General features: G+C 49.5%; 1 long non-coding RNA gene across 1 annotated transcript; it reads right to left on the bottom strand.

Moving 5' to 3' along the window:
* Positions 1–13,939: 13,939 nt before the first annotated feature.
* LOC123649316 lies at positions 13,940–14,936 on the bottom strand. The gene is made up of 2 exons (XR_006738964.1): positions 14,895–14,936; positions 13,940–14,491 (listed from the first exon to the last, which is right to left on the bottom strand). It is a non-coding gene; the product is annotated as an uncharacterized LOC123649316 (long non-coding RNA).
* Positions 14,937–16,141: the final 1,205 nt, after the last annotated feature.

Below are 16,141 nucleotides of genomic sequence, written 5' to 3'. Positions count from 1 at the left end.
AATGCATATTAAACAGCATGAAATGACACTACACATTTTCTGGAATGTATAAAATTTAAAAGACTCACCACACAGTGCCAATGAGGATGTGGGGGAACTGGGACTCTCATATGCTGCTGGTGGGCATGAAAAATGGTACAACCACTCGGGAAAGTATTCTGACACTTTATTAAAAGTGAAAACTACATTTACTATTTGACCCAGCAATCCCTCTCCTAGGTATTTGCCCAGGAGAAACGAAAGAATATTTCTATCCAAAGGCCCATATGTGTATGTTCATACCAGATTTATTCATAACAGCTCAAAACAGCAAACAATAGAAATGTCCACCAATGGATGAACTCATAGACAAGCTGTGGCATGTGCATGTATACATATTTTCCCACCATGGAATGCTACTCAGCGATGAAAAAGGAAAAGGAAATGACCACATGCTGCCTCTCAAACGCAGCAGGCTAAGCAAAAGCAGCCTGCACGGAAGACAACACACCGTGTGGTTCCGTTTATGTGCAACTCCAGGAAAGACAAACTCAAGGTGAGAGGAAGCTGATTGGTGGCCACCATGTGCCAAGGGCCGGGGGCGACTGACGACACAGTGTACAAGGGAAACTGTGTGGATGGTGGGAAAGTTCCCTCTCTCCACTGTGGCGGTGGTTACACAGTTGGACACACTTGCCAAACTCACCCATCTTTACAATTGAAAAGGGTGAGTTTTAGTGTAGGTCAACACACTTCAATAAATGGACTTAAAAGTTTGGGATTAATTGAATCAAATGACCACCAAGTTCCCTGCAGTGCTGAAGACCCGAGACTCCACTGCTCAGCCCGTTCCAGTCTCCTTAAGAGGCACCTGCTCTCCACCCCTCCCGCCTGTGGCTGGACACTTCATTCTTACACCAAATGCAAGTCACAGTCTTCTGTGTATCTGGTTGAAGACTGTTCTAGAAAGTGCTCCCTCTGGCATCTCCCAAACCTTCCCACGGCTCCCCTGGGCTCTCCTAGTCCATGAATAGAGTCTCCCTGTCATCCCAGCAGGTTCCCTACGCCTCCCTGTCTCCCTGAAGGACCAGCTGCTGCGGCGCCCCAGCAAGACCCCTCACACTGCGGGGTCTCAGACTGGATGTGCGGACAGTGTCGTCATACTTCCCTCCTGTAGCTGTGGGAATATAACTCTTCCAGTCTCTGGGGGAAAGTCCGTGTGCCCTTGAAGTCACACCCTCCTGGCTCCCACCGTCGGTTCCTGTCTACCACCACTCCTTCCTCATCATGGAAGCGGTGGCCAGAGACCTTCACTGTGTGGAACCAGACGTGGTCTCCGCCTCAGGTACTGCTGGACTCCGGGATGACCTCGTGCTGTCACAAACTCGCCATCCCACACCTCTCAGTCACATGGACTCCTCATTTCTCAGCCCCTCCACCTCTACCCCTTTTAGCCTTACTTCATGGCCATACTTAGGCCCTATGGTTACCCAGGAATGTTGAACTTCTTATATCACAAATTAAAACTCCCATTTCTAACCATAATTTCCCATTCTTTCAGGTGTTAACTTTTATTATACCTAGTTCCTCAACATTCTCCAAATGTCCCATCCGTGGGCTGCTGTACTGTCTTCCCCCCAAGGTGCACATCTATAGCCACTGATCTCCATGGGGTCCATGGCCCACCACGTCCCTGCCCCTGGGGCAGTGACTTAACCCCCGGTGTCATTGCATGTGGGTCTGTCCTTCGTGCCTCTCAAGACCCCAACAGGCTCAATTCTCTGACTTCTGCTTTTTTCCATAAGATATGCCATGGTGTCTTAGTCAGCTTGGGCTGCTCTAACAAATTGCCACAGGTTGGGTGGCTTATAATTAACAGAAATTAATTTCTCACTGTTTCGGTGGCTGGAATTCTGAGATCAGGATGCCAGCTTGGTGATGTTTTGGTGAGGTCCCTCTTCCAGGAGGTAGAAGGCCTACGTCTCCTTGTATCCTCACATGGTGGAAAGAGGGCAGAGCTCTCTGGGGTCCTTTCTGCAAGGTCACTAATTCCATTCCTGAGGCTCCACTCTCATGACCCAGTCACCTCCCAAAGGTCCCACCTACTAATACCATCACCTTGGGGGTTAAGATCGTAAGAAATACATTTGAGGGGAGACTCAAATATTCAGTCCATCGCTCAGAACAGACAGAGTCACCAAAAACTCAAGGTCACCAGCCTCAACTGTAATCCCAAATCTGATCAACAACTCAAAGAATCTCTCCCCCAAGGCGCTGGCGTGAACTGAAGGTTTAAGGAGATAGGGAAGAAGGTCACGTCACAGCAACACAAAGACCTGAAGCTGAATGCTGGCATTCCTTGTGGTTCGATGCCCTTTGGGGATCACCTTCAGTGTCCCTCCTTGGCAGTGAGCTGCCCACTCTGCGGCAACACATCCTGATCCCTGGTCCCTTCTGTGCAGAGCTGCTCAGCCGCCTGCTGTTTCGGAGTCTTCCTGTCAAGCTTGCCCTTAGGATGCCCTGAAGGGCTTACTTTCTCATGGAAAGGGACCATCCACTTCCTTCCCAAATGCAACATACACCCACCCTCACCACCCCTATGAGGATCGCTACCACAAGTGTTCACTGTTGCGAGGATCTAACCACTACATGTGGGGTGAGGGGTGGTTGGGGCGAGGAGGGACGACTTCCGCGTCTGCCTCGCCCACCCCTTTCCTGGCACCTGGCTTTGTGCTGTGCACCGGGCAGGCCCTTATGCATATGAAAATGTGTTGGATAAATCAAGAGAGGAACAATGAGTAAGTATACCTTTTGTGATGGCAGAACTTAAGAAAGAATGGTTTTTAAAGCAAAGCCCTCACAGACGCAGTGTGCTGACGTGACACCTTCCTTCATGTCTGCATGTTGCCAAGTTCCCGCCCTGTTTCCTCTCACTCAGTCACCCACGCAGAGGAACACGCAGGGGCTCAGCCTTGCTCACGCCGCTCCTCTCTCCCCAGCCGGAGCTCAGAAGCGGTGTTAGCTGCGGTTTTGATGGGACGCTCCTCCCAGTCTCTCTTCAGTGCTCCTGTGCAGAGGCAGCCGTCCCTGTGGACACATCTGACATTAGGAGGTGGTCTCCGTGTCTCACCAGCATGGTCCCCCCTCGCAGAGTGCGTTGATCTGCGGGCGGCCAGGCTCCCTGCAGGGAGACCCCTGCAGGGCACTTCCCCAGCCAAGCTTCACGGGCAAGAGCTCATCACTGATTTACATTCACCCCTCTCTCAATCTGTCTCTCTCTCTCTCTCTCTCAAGTTCTTGCATTTCTTCATCATGCCACATTTTAACATTTCCTTCTCTTTTATAGATCAATCAAATAGTAACTTCAGCCAGTGATTACCAAAGCAATGCAATCATGATTAATGATTGACTCCTAACTACCCTGATAATTTTAATATTATTAATTAGTATTAATTAATATTAACCTATCAGGGGAGATTAAATATGCCTTAGCCTGACACCTCCCAATAGGCACAACTGTAGACAGCTCCACAGAAAAACTAAAGAAAGGCCTGAGGTTTTCTAAGGAGAAATTAGATGATGAGATCAAACTGTTTAGTCTGGAAATAAAGGTTATGAGGCCACTCAAGCATCGTGAAACCTCATAGCGTGGTTTCCGTGGAAGGCAGATGGGAGGAAGTGAGCTTACGCGTTAGGCTGACATTGGAGTGGCAGCTCCACATCTTTGCATTCGTTAGAACCATGTGGCAACTGTATGAGGGAATGTCATTATTGTCCCATTTTAGAGATGCAATGATTAAAGTAGGAAGAAGTTTATGACTTTCCTGAAGGAAATAGCTAGAAAGTGAAAGAGTGCATTCTAAAGCCAGGGTTTTTCATCACTCTGCTCCATTGGCTTCCTTTATTTCTGTTAATAGTGTGATTACCAGTAGCAAGTACCTAACACGTGTTAAATACTTCTGTGTAACAAGTGGCCATAGTAAGAAGTTGTACATGGGCTACCTCAGGGTTGAGTTGGGAATCAGTTTATAAGAAAGATCCCACTAGTATTTTCATTGTACAGATGACTGAACTAAGGCTTGGATGAGTTAACTCATTTGCTGGGTGCTATAAAGCCAAAAGGTGATGCAGCCAGGAGTCCAAACCCAGCACTGTCCCCAGTGCCAACTTCAGGTCCTGGAACCTTTAGCTACGTGGCAGGTACTTCTCGACACATGGTCAGCTGCTCTCGTTCATCCCACGGGCAAGGCCAGCTTTGTAGAGAAAACAGCCTCAATCATTTAGACGTTATGCTCCTGTTGGTCAATGGACTTGCAGCTCCTGTTACAGGGTCTGGGGATCGGTCCCCTCTTTCCACTAATCAGTAGTCACAGCAAGTATGTTACACGTGCATCGCTGAAGTGACCGTCTATATCAAAGACACTCAGGTAACAATGAAACATGGAGAAAGGCCAGATTTTCTGTGAAGTGGTCACCCAAGGGAGAGAATGCAAGGTTGAAGGTTGATAGGAACAGCCTTTGTTCATAGATGGTGTTGAGTTAACAAAGGAGTGGAATGTTCACATAAGACATCAGCAGGCTGTCCTTCCCACGCTGGTGTCTCCAGGAAGCACACAATGTCTCTGGGATTGTCTTTGCACCACGGGCTCAGGGAAGCTGGGCTGAATACTAACCACACCCTTGAAGTTCACGGTAGTGGGTCCCCTGAGGCAAGGGGCTGCCATGTGGACCTCAGCCGTGGGTCGGCTCCCACAGGTGCCACGTGGTTGAGCAGGCTGGGGCAGGAGAGGAGACAGACTTTTATTTGGACCAGAATGGCTCCACCCCACACCTGCCCCCTAAGGAATGGTGAGCCTGAGTGTCCCTGGGAAATTAGAGCTGAGTGGACCCCAAAGCAGGACTCCTCCCTGAGCAGCAGAAACACAGACAAGCAGTGAGGACTGCTCCAAACTGAGCTTCTGCTCAGTCTCAGAAATGTCCTCTGGACCCAGGGAGCAGGCTGGTGGGCGGCCCTGCCTGGCACATGACTTCCTTCATTTATGTCATTTGTTGTAATATTAATAGGCTTAGTTCACACATAACCTCTTGACCTCACAGTCTCCCAAGGTAAGTGTCACGGGTTGAATTGTGCCTCCCCAAAAGCTATTAATATGTTCAAGTCCTAAACCAGGAACCTGTGAATGTGACCCTCTTTGACAACAGGTCTTTGCAGATGTAATCGAGTTAAAATTCTGGGGCCCTAATCCAATGATGGCGTCCTCATACAGGAGGGGAGTTTGGACAGAGATGCAGGGAGACGCTGTGTGACGACAGCAGCAGAGACTGCAGTGATGGGCTGGAAGCCAGGGGACGCCGGGACCGTTGGCAACACCAGAAGTGGAAGACGCAGGGAAGGACCATCCCGTTGAGGCTGCAGAGGGGCCTGGCCCTGCTGACACTGTGATTTTGCACCACTGGCCCCAGAATGGTCAGAAAATAAACTTCTCTTGTTCCACACCGCCCAGTCTGTGGCAGTTTGTTCAGCAGCGCTAGGATGCTAAGTTTGTAACTGCTACAACCTGCGTTTCCTGAACAAGAGTGATGAGCTCAGAACGTCCTCACTCCACAGAGAGGTGGCACTGCTGGGACTGGGGCCCAGGGCTTTCTTGTAAGACACCCAGGACGTGTCCCCAGACGTGCAAGGGTGTTCGCATGCATTTCACGGCGCTGGGGCTCTCCGTGGGCCCTGTGCTCAGGGGGACCTTGCGCCAGGACCGACGCCCTCCAGGAAGCAGCTGTCTGAACGTCGGCCCAGGAGGCTCCCAGGTCACTGACCCCACGGTCAGCAGGGCACTTGTAGGTTCAAGGTGTGATGCCAAGTGCCCAATTGAGTTGTGGGCCTTTCCGGCCTGCCTGGTCACTCCCCTGTGGTCACTGGTGAGGCTCCAAAGGGGGCATTGCCTCTGAACGTCAGGGACATGCAGTGGGGGCCGTGGGCCTCAGGGACGTTAGGCCCAATAGAGACACGGTGAGTGGCTCAGGCCATGCAGTGCCCAGTCAGCACCTGACGCAGCCGACAAGCTGGAGCCCTCTGGTCTGGGGTTACCCTGGGGAGAAGAATCCACTCCTGTCATTCACTGTGCCATGGAGACAGCCACAGGGCACTAGCAAACAGGACAGACCCAGCAGGGCCACTGGGGCTGCCCTTCCCTCGAGCTTCAGAGCTGAAGAGAGCAGGGGGCCCACAAGGGGGCCTGGCGCCAGTGTGTGTGAGTGTGCAGGTGTGTGACAGAGTGTGTGTGTGCATGGGTGAGTTTGTGCAAGTGTGAGTGTGTGCATATGTGTGAATGTGCTTTTATGACAGTGTGTCAGAGTGCATGAGTGTTAGAGTGTGCATGGGAGGGTGGAAGTATGTGCATGTGTGTGTGACAAAATGTGTGAGTGTGCCTGAGAGGTTGTGTGTGCATGTGTGTGGGTACGACTGCATGTGTGCGGTGCATATGTGAGTGTGGGAGCGAATGTATGTACAAGTTCACAAGTGAGTGTGAATGTGAGTGTGTACGTGCGGGTTGTGACAGTGGATGTGCGAGTGTGCACCTATGTGCGTGTGTGTGTGTGTGTGTGTGTGTAGGTATGAGTCTGTGAGTAAGCGTGTGAATGTAAATGTGAGTGTGCACGTGTGTGACTGTGTGGGTTGTGAGAGCAGATTGCCAGTGTGTGCCTATGTGCATACATGAGTGTGCATGTGTGAGTTTGTAAGTGTGTGAATGTAAATGTGAGTGTGCACGTGTGTGTGACTCTGGGGGGTATGAGTGTGTGCCTGTGTGCACGTGCGTGTGACTGAGTGTGTGGTGGACGGGCCCTGGCAGATGGGCTGGAGCCACCAAGGACCCACAGTGGGCCACCCAGGGCAGAGCAGGATGTACACTTTCCGTGGAGTGTGCTGCCACCCAGGGGAAGAGCAGCATCCGGGGACGCTTGGGGAAGGCTCCCGGCTGACAGGGTTCACTGGCGTTGGTCGTGGGCTGCTTCTGTCTCTCGACTCAGACAGGGAGGACAGACAGGGTGAGGGGGCAGGAGGTGGCACTGTCCCTGGATGAAGGAAGTGGCAGGAGCCAGACCCCAAGGACAGGCTTCACAGACGCCCTCCTGGTTACTGGGACATCAGCCCCTCCCTGTGACTCCAGGTGGTCGCCAGTTCATGCACTAAGAGGACAGCAGGACCCTGCTGGGTCCCCTGGTTCTCCTCCAGTCTTCTAGAATTGAGCCAGTTCTGTGAATTTCAGGGAAACTTCATTTTGTTCTTTTGCCTGAACCTACAACGTTGCATTGAGCAGTTTGGAAGTTTCCGCCACCGTGCTCCGTAAATACGCCTGGGGAAGCAGTGAGGAAACCCACTCAGCCTCCTGAGTCCCCTCAGGGTCTTGGGCTCTGCCTGAGAGACAAGTCCATCAAGCCCGGGGACAACTAATTCACACATTTCTATCTTGCTCCAATTCCAAGCAAATGGCATTGTGTCATTTTTAAATATGATTAATTCTAAATGCATATTTCTCCCTGCCTCCTCAAAGAGGGCTTACAGCAGTGATCGATGGTTCATTATTCTGCTTCTTTGTTAAAAACAGTTTGTGCAGAGTTTTTCTTATGTGCTGCAATACAGATTTTAAGAATCATTAAAGTGATGCGGCAGTTACACCTTTAGAAGAGCATGACACATATGTACAAAGACTTACTGCCCAGCAGTGACGCCTTCTGCAGGCGGCTCCTGTTCCTTGTCGCTAAGCTCAGTGCTGCAGGCAGGGGGCCAGCCCTCTGGCCTTACTCTTTCTCCTGTGGGAACAAACAGCTGACTCAGCCCTGCCCACAGGGGGCGAACCGCCCCCCCTAAACACACCAAGAAGCCTCTTTAGTCAACCCCACACCTTCTCTTCCTGAGCACAGGAAACCCAGTTCCCTCCCAACTGCCCCTGCTAGCTGGTGTTTCCTAACCTCCAACTGTGTAGACACACTGAACGCTCCCCGGCCCACAGCCTGCAGCTCCAGTGCTTGGGTCGGGGCCTCCGATGTAACCAAACTAAATGGAGCCAGAACGACTGGGAAGGACAGAGGCCACAGGTGTTGTGGAATCTTCAAACAGGGGGGCAATTGAGGTGAGACAGGGACACTTGTCTGTGCTGGATTTTCTTTTAGGATGGCCCTCAATTGAAAATAAGCATTGCCCTAAAAGACACTGATGAAACAGAATGCTTTAGAAAAAAACCAAACAAAATAAGCTAAGCCCTCTGTACCCTGTTTTAAAAGAATCTAAGACCACAGGGTCTGGGATGATCATACTCACAAAGTAAGAGCATGCGGCCAGCCAGGGTGACCGGCCCGCAGGATGGAGGGTCCCATGCTGTGCTCTCTGGGCACCCTCTGCTCACATTCTGTCCCTCCTTACCACCCCCTTGGCCTCTGCCGCACAAACCAAGCACATTGCTGTCCTTCCTAAAAACTATCTGTGAGGTTTCTTTGAAGTAGCCGGCGCCAGAGAAAGGAAGACAAGCAGAGTTGAAAGGGATAAGTAAACAGGCTTTATTGGAGGGCTCTTGGGTGGGGGTAATGAGTCCCGAGAGAGGGACCCGGACGACCCTCACGGGACCCACGGAGTGGTACCAGAGAGGCCTCCCCACCCAGAAGTCTGAGTGGGTTTATATAGGTTCTTAGGACTGGGGGTTGGGAGTTTCTTCGGCCAGGAGATGTGGGAGCGAGGAGTGAGGAATTTCTTTGTTTCAGCTTTGGGGCGGGTATTGAGGGATAGGAGGGGCTTCTTTTTTCCGTTAGGGAAGGGAGGGGTACCTGCCACCAGCCTTGCACTTCCATGTCTCCCTAATTTCCAAGTCTTCAGGCCTTTTGAAGTAGTTAGTTATCTACTGCTGTATAATAGACTACCATGAAACTTCCTGGCTTCAGACAGCAAACAGATACCATCTCACAGATTCTGTGGGTCAGGGATTTAATAGCAGCTTAGCTGGGTGTATTTTAAAATGTGAGTTTTATTATTATACAGGCATGGTGAAGCCAACAGATCAGTGTTCTCAAATCTCTCCAGACACAGCCTCATGAAGCCCAGAGCACAAGGCGATGAAATCAGAGTTCACGAGACCCTCCTGAGAAGCACCGTGCCATATTTACACTCGCATCCCAGCCTCTGTCACTCAGGAGGAGGAGGAATTGCACTGGGTAAATGAATGACCACAGGAGCAATACATGGTCAGTTTCTGAGACCATCTTCAAGAGATGTTGGGGAAAAGGCAGGTTTCCTCCCTAAATGTTAGTCTATCTGCCAAACAAGTTCAACTTCCTATAATTGTTGCTGATATAAAGATTATATGAACTCTCCTTGGATTGCTTGTTCCCATTCACAGTCCCTCCTGTGCCACTCTCATTTCCCGCAGCCCAGCCCCTTCTCTCCAGCTCGACTCAGACCTTCCAGGCCTGGGCTGGGCTCCTCCTCTGCAGGTAGCTTTTCCTGATGTTCTCCTGTCTCTGAGGCCCTGCTGGACTTCCTACCTTTCCTTGGATGATTTATCCTCTTTAGGTGCCGCCTTCTATTGCTCTCGGGTTGTTTTATGTGCTTTTTCTGATCTCTCAACTCTTTCATAAATTCCCGAGAGCAGTACTATGTCTTCTAGCGATTTCATCTTCCTACAGCAGTGTTTGTTTTATACTAAGCGTTTGGCCATGGTGTGTGAATTGCTTGATGGTTTCAGCAGGTTCACCCCTTAGAGTAACACATTCTACCTGCTGTGTAAAGAGGTGATTTCAACTTTATTATGTTCCTGCCATTTTTATAGAAAACTCCAGATAGATGGCGTCCTAAGTGCAATGTCCAGGTTGTGAGAGAGAACAATCTCACTGAATTCTGGACTGGCTGGCCCACTTCCAACGTGAGTTAAGTGATGAGTCCTGTTAGGAAAAGCTAAAGACCCTGAGACAGTTCAGGCAATTCTCTTTTAACAAGGACAACATATTTTCATGGCCATCGTCCCGTTCAATCCTGGCGCATGAGGCAGGCAGGCAGTACTCCTCCTCTGTTAACAAGTTGAGACCCAGCCAGGCTGCACCTGGACTGTTCTAGTTCCTGTACTCCACCCTGGCCTCGATTTGGCCTGAACAGGAACAGTCAAGGGAAGACGCTGGACCTGTCTGAGGCACTGGAAGGAGACCGTGGGGGACAGCAAGGAGTGGTACGTTCTGTGTTCTGTGGGGCAGGACCAGAACCCACAAGGTGCAGGAAGGGCCAAGGCTGCAGAAGGAAAGCATTCTAAAACCCTGACTCCACTAATGGCGAATTGGGCTGCCATGTACTGAAGGGAAATATTTCGTAGTTGGACAATGCTAGCTGCAGACCACCCATCGAAGACTGATAGGAGATGCAATATAAGAAAACCAACTGGATCTGATCAAAATTTTCAAATTTGTGCAGACGACAGCATGGTCTCCTGTCCTGTTCACTGCTTGGGGGAATTGGCCATCTCGTCCCCTACGAGACAGACAGAGCGCCGAGCAAACCACCAGACCATTGGTTAAAACAGGCCAGTGTGGCTCTGAGCGACTCCCTCCCCGAGAGGACAGGGCTGGCCACTCTTCTCCCTGCCTGGGGTGTTTTCTCCATTCTCAGGTTTTGCTCCTGACTGCATCTGCATTAAAATGCTTCCCTTCCATTGCCTTAAAATACTTATCCTTCAAGTCCCTGCAAATGACAGCAATTCCACAAACCCATTTTATTCTAATTTAAACCAAACAATGATCTTTTCAACCCAATACATTTTATTTATATCCTTTTTATCTCCTTCATCTCTTGGTCTCTCACATTTGCCTTAACGCGCTCCCTTGAAAACTCCCCCAGGCGCCCATATTTAAGTCATCACTTTGCCCTAAACCCTGGGTGCTGGAAAGTGAGTATCTGTCACCGGAAAGCTAATATCTGAATTAATAACGTGCATGAGCCATTCCCTGGGTTTGCCATCTATTCAGCCTGAGCCACAGCAAAAAGGTATGTGGGAGGGGAATTATTTTGGGTCCAAAGTGCCTTGAAACGTCCCTCATTACACCTCCAGAGTAGCATCCTGCTAGCAGGGAGTGGGGGTGAGTATTTTAAAGCACTTTTACTTGATTTAGTTGTATAATTTAATCAACAAATAAATCACTATATCTTAACCTCTGTTACATATACTAGTCTGGTTTTCCGGCAAAGGAAACCAAGGCGTGTAAGACCCGCATGGGTCTGTCCGGAAATGTGAAATCTGCTTGAGTGCAGCACACACGGGCAACAAGGAACGGAAACAAGCCTCGTTCAACTCCAGGATCACCATCCTGGTGAACAGCGTGAGCCTGGCTCAGAGGCAGGAGCGAGGACTTTACCAGAGCCAAGATTCCCACCAGCGCTCAAAGGACTTGGCGGGGTGAGGCGGGAAGGGAGAGGGCACTTCAGACAAGGAGGGTGTCTTGAGTCCAGGTAGAAAATGGGATGGAAGGGCTATGTCTGGAAGAACTTATACCTACCAGAGTGTGTTTACAGAGCAGAAAGCTGAGCCCAGCTGATCTGAGATGTCCTCTGGAGTCACGCTGCACAGAGCCTTGGATGCCCAGCCCAGGACTGGGAGCTCTTCAGAGAGTGTGGGCAAGACCTGTCTTAGATGAAAAAGCCCAATGCAGAGGACTGTGTCCAGTAAGCTCTGAATAAATCATAATAAGCTAAACATTTTTTTTTTTTTTTGAGACAGAGTCTCGCTGTGTTGCCCGGGCTAGAGTGAGTGCCGTGGTGTCAGCCTAGCTCACAGCAACCTCAAACTCCTGGGCTTAAGCGATCCTACTGCCTCAGCCTCCCCAGTAGCTGGGACTACAGGCATGCGCCACCATGCCTGGCTAACTTTTTTTTCTATATATATATTTTAGTTGGCCAGATATTTTCTTTCTATTTTTAGTAGAGACGGGGTCTCGCTCTTACTGAGGCTGGTCTCGAACTCCTGACCTCGAGCAATCCACCCGCCTCGGCCTCCCAGAGTGCTAGGATTACAGGCGTGAGCCACCACGCCCGGCCGATAAGTTAGACATTTTCTGGTTGGATTATACCTTTCCTTTGCAAAACAGCAAGGGATGGAAAATAATGTTAATATATATATAGTATTTGCTTATCCCATGGATAAAGGAGTTATGGAGGGACATGCAAGAAATCCGTGCAGTCTGAGAAGGGACAGTGAAGGAGTTGGGCATTCGGCGGGTGGAGGGACTAGGTTGGGGAGTCTCCCCACACCATTCTTGGTGATGTGTGTTTTTTGACTCAGGTGAATACACATTTCAAAAGTAACATTTCGTGCAATGAGCATGAGGAGGCTGTAATGGCACATTAGTGGATGCTGTGCACTTCCTGGAAGGGGGCTGGCCACGGGAGGCTGGCACCAGGGGGCAGGGGCAGGGGTGACAGATAGGAAGCTCAGTTTCCAAGGTCACCTTGCTTCAGCCTTTGCTCCGGACCCCCATATGAATACCCCGTGGAATTAAGAGTTTTCTTGGCTCACTGTCTGCAAGAGAAGTTGCAGGTGGGCTCATTATCCTGGCTTCTGTCCCATGTCATAGGTGGCGTTTTGAGGTTGTATTTGAAGGAATGTTAGCAGAATCCCATCCCAGAAAGGGCACTTCTTCCTGAGTGGTTAATCCAGTCTGTGAGTCACCTTCTGGGTGCATCTCATATGTACTTCACCTCCTTCTGCCCCACGGCCCCTGTCCATCTGGCTCTCCCCAGCCGTCCCCTCTCCTTCCTCCCACCCTCCCCCATCCTCCTCCTCCTCTGCCCCAGCAGCTGTGGCAGCTCCTCAGAGATGGGCCTGCTCTTCCTCCTCATGCAAAATGCAGCGTCCATGTGTGAATGTGCTTGATGAACTGAAACTCCAAGAAGCTCCCTAAATCCATGTTATTTTCTCACTGCAGCTTCTGTGGCATGCAAATTATACAGGAAGGAGCTGACTTTCTGAGATCAAGGAAATCAATTCTATATTTACGTAAATTCTATAATTAAGTAAAACAAAGTCTATATTTAAGTACAACAATTCTATACTTAAGTGCAAATTCTATATTTAAGCAATTTCTATATTTAAGAATTCAACACAAATTCTCTAAGCAAAACAGTTCTATATTTAAATATGAATTCTATATTTACATAAAACTGTATTTGTAAATGAAGTTTTCCCTTTGTCCCCTCAATGACTCTAATAGGAAAGTCTAGAGACATCTACAAAACACAACAGGGAAAACCGCTGCCTGAGTGGACCTGTTGTGTGTGTGGATGTAGTTCAGCAAGATACCAAGCCAAGTGCAGTCGTGTACATTTGTCCCCTTGATTATGCCGTGCCTGGGCAATGGCAGGGAGAGGGACCCTCACAGCACAGCACGCGCCAGACCTCCATCTCCATGAGGGTTCACAGATTGTTTTGTAAACAGCTTCTCAGTTGCTTTATGAAGTTCAGCATACTTTTACTGTGTAACCCAACAATTCCACTCCTACGTATTTACCTAAGATAAATGAAACAATATCCACAAGTCTACTGTGATTATTTATAGCAGTTTTAGTCATAATAGCCCCAAACTGGAAACAAACTAAATGTCCATCACTAGGCAAATGGACGAATTGCAGCGTATTCATATTGTGACTTACTACTCAGCATTAAAATGAACAGACTCCTTAAATACTTAACAACCTGGGTCGATCTGAGACACATGCAGAATGGATGAGAGGCCTCCTCCTCTATGAAGTTCAGAGACAGGCAAAGCTGACTGGTAGTGACAGAAATCAGAGCAGTGGTGGCCTGGGTGTGGGTTTGGCATTCACAGAGAATGGGAACAGAGAACTCTCTGGGTGATGGAAGAGTGCCCTATTTGTATATAATTTGGGTTCTATGGATGTACGCGCTTGTCCAAACTCATTTTAACACTCAATGTCTGTAAATTATACCTCAATGCTTTGTTTAATCATTTTTTCATCATTTCCATCACATATTTCACAACCCTATGGAGGGGTATCTTTTGACAATCAGAAAACAAAACAAAGCAACACGGCCAGAACTGTAGCAAATAGGCCAAGTGCCTTGTGCAGGGACACAAGCTGGGTGACACTGAGTAGCCTGCTGACCTCTCTGAGGGCAGCGTCCTTCTATGTTCAGTGGCGACAGACTCTACTAGTCAGGGGAGTGTAATCGGTAAAGGCGGCATCAGTGTCCCAGGGCTGCAGCAACAAAGTAACGCAGATCAGGTGGCTTAAAACTACAGAAATTTGTTGTCTCGTGGGTCTGGAGGCCGGAAGTGCAAGACCAAGGTGTCGGTAGGGCCATGCTCTGAGACCCTGGGTAGAAACTTCCTTGCCTCTTCCAAGTTCTCATGGTGGTCAGGGACCCCTGGTGCCCCCTGGCTTGTTGACACGTCTCTGCAATCTGTGCCACCATCTTCACGTGGTGTCCCCTGTGTGTCTATGCCTTCACACGGTGTTTTCTTCTCTCTATAAGCAGTTGTACTGGATTAGAGCCCCCCCTACTCCAGTGTGACCTCATCCTATCTAACGACATCTGCAATGACCCTATTTCCAAATGAGGTCCCATTCACAGTATCAGATTCAGGACTTGAACATATCTTTTTGGGAGACACAGTTCAGCCCAAACAGAACATAATCAGGGGCCCGGAAATTCAGTGTCAGTGAGACTGAGTCATCAAGTTATTATTTTGCTAATGTTTGTGAGGCTAATTTTAAAGAACATATAAAATGGGTAAAGTATCTGATAGGCAGCCTTCTGTCATGCAATTGCTAAGACAAAAATTCTAATTTGCCCCACAAAAGGTGACAAGAACACCTGTTACCAGCCAGATCAAATTGCAGGTTAAAGGCTGGCGGCAGTGGTACTCACCTATAATCCCAGCAGTTTGGGAAACCGAAGTGGGAGAATCACTTGAGCCCATCTGTGCAACATAGTGAGACCCCATCTCTACAACAAAATTATAAATAAATAAATAAATAAATAAATAAATAAATAAATAAATAAAATAAAGCCAGTTAACCTAAGCTAGCCTTGGGGTTTAGGCGTGTCTGGGCATGCCCTGCTCACGGCGGGATGGACTGACACAGCATACCTCTCCAGAGCTGCTGTGACTCCTGAGAAACCTCATTTTCTAAGGGCATAAATAGCCAAATGCCAACTGAACTGGTAACAAACACTCTTCAGGGAGCTGGCTGCCCACAACACTGGCCCAGGCCTGTGGGCACGCAGCTGGGTCTCAGGAAAAAGGAAGCATAAGTGAAAACTGCAAGAGCTGTTCCAGGAAACAGTTTGTAAAACCCAGGGACACAAAGCGCCCTGCTTTGGAGTCCCTCTAGCAGAGCAGAGCATGAAATGAAGGAGCACCACGCTCAGCCCAGGTCTGGCTCAGGGCGGCCCCTGGGGCCTGGGGCTGTGCTGGGGGGAGTCGGGAATGGCCTCCTGCGGCTCACAGCCCCCGCTGGCAGCCTCAGAGTCTCTGACAGAGGGCTGCGATCTAAGGTCCACAGCTTCTATAGCTTTACCAGAGACCGCTCAGCAAGAAGGTGCCCGCGACACCCGTAAATATCCAATCGCGCTTCCAGGAGAGCCCCTGTCCAAACAGGTGGTGGGAGCGAAGCTTCCTGCTGCCCATGGCAACCCAGGATTTGGAATCTCTCTGCCCACCTACAACAGCTCCACGAGAGCCCCATGGCGCCACTCAGCCCTGAACCCCCAGAGCCCACGGACCCCTCTCTAAGCAGCCACTGCCGGCCCTTCCATTCCTCCCCCAAATTTTACATACCTGAGAAATTGCAGGTTCCTTCAGCAAAGATATATAGTTTTTACAGGACACTTCTTAAGGGCTGAATGTTATTCATTTCCTTCTATCCTGTACCTCACCTAGTTCCTGGGGATTTATAAGTATACAGAGTGTGGATGCAGAGACAGATGAAGGGTGACAGGGATGATGAGTGGATGGAAGGAACAGACGGAAGGAAGTAGAGAATGAGTGAAACCATGGATGGGTGAGTGCGGCCAAGTAGGGTTTTCCTCTTTCTGTAAATTCCTCCCGGCCTATGATTCTGATTTGGAAGAATTACAAGTAAAAATGGCCTAATTTATGCAGATCTCTGAGA

This window comes from Lemur catta, chromosome 13, assembly GCF_020740605.2.
Source record: "Lemur catta isolate mLemCat1 chromosome 13, mLemCat1.pri, whole genome shotgun sequence".
Lineage (NCBI taxonomy): Eukaryota > Metazoa > Chordata > Mammalia > Primates > Lemuridae > Lemur > Lemur catta.
This window is presented reverse-complemented; position numbering and strand designations above follow the sequence as displayed.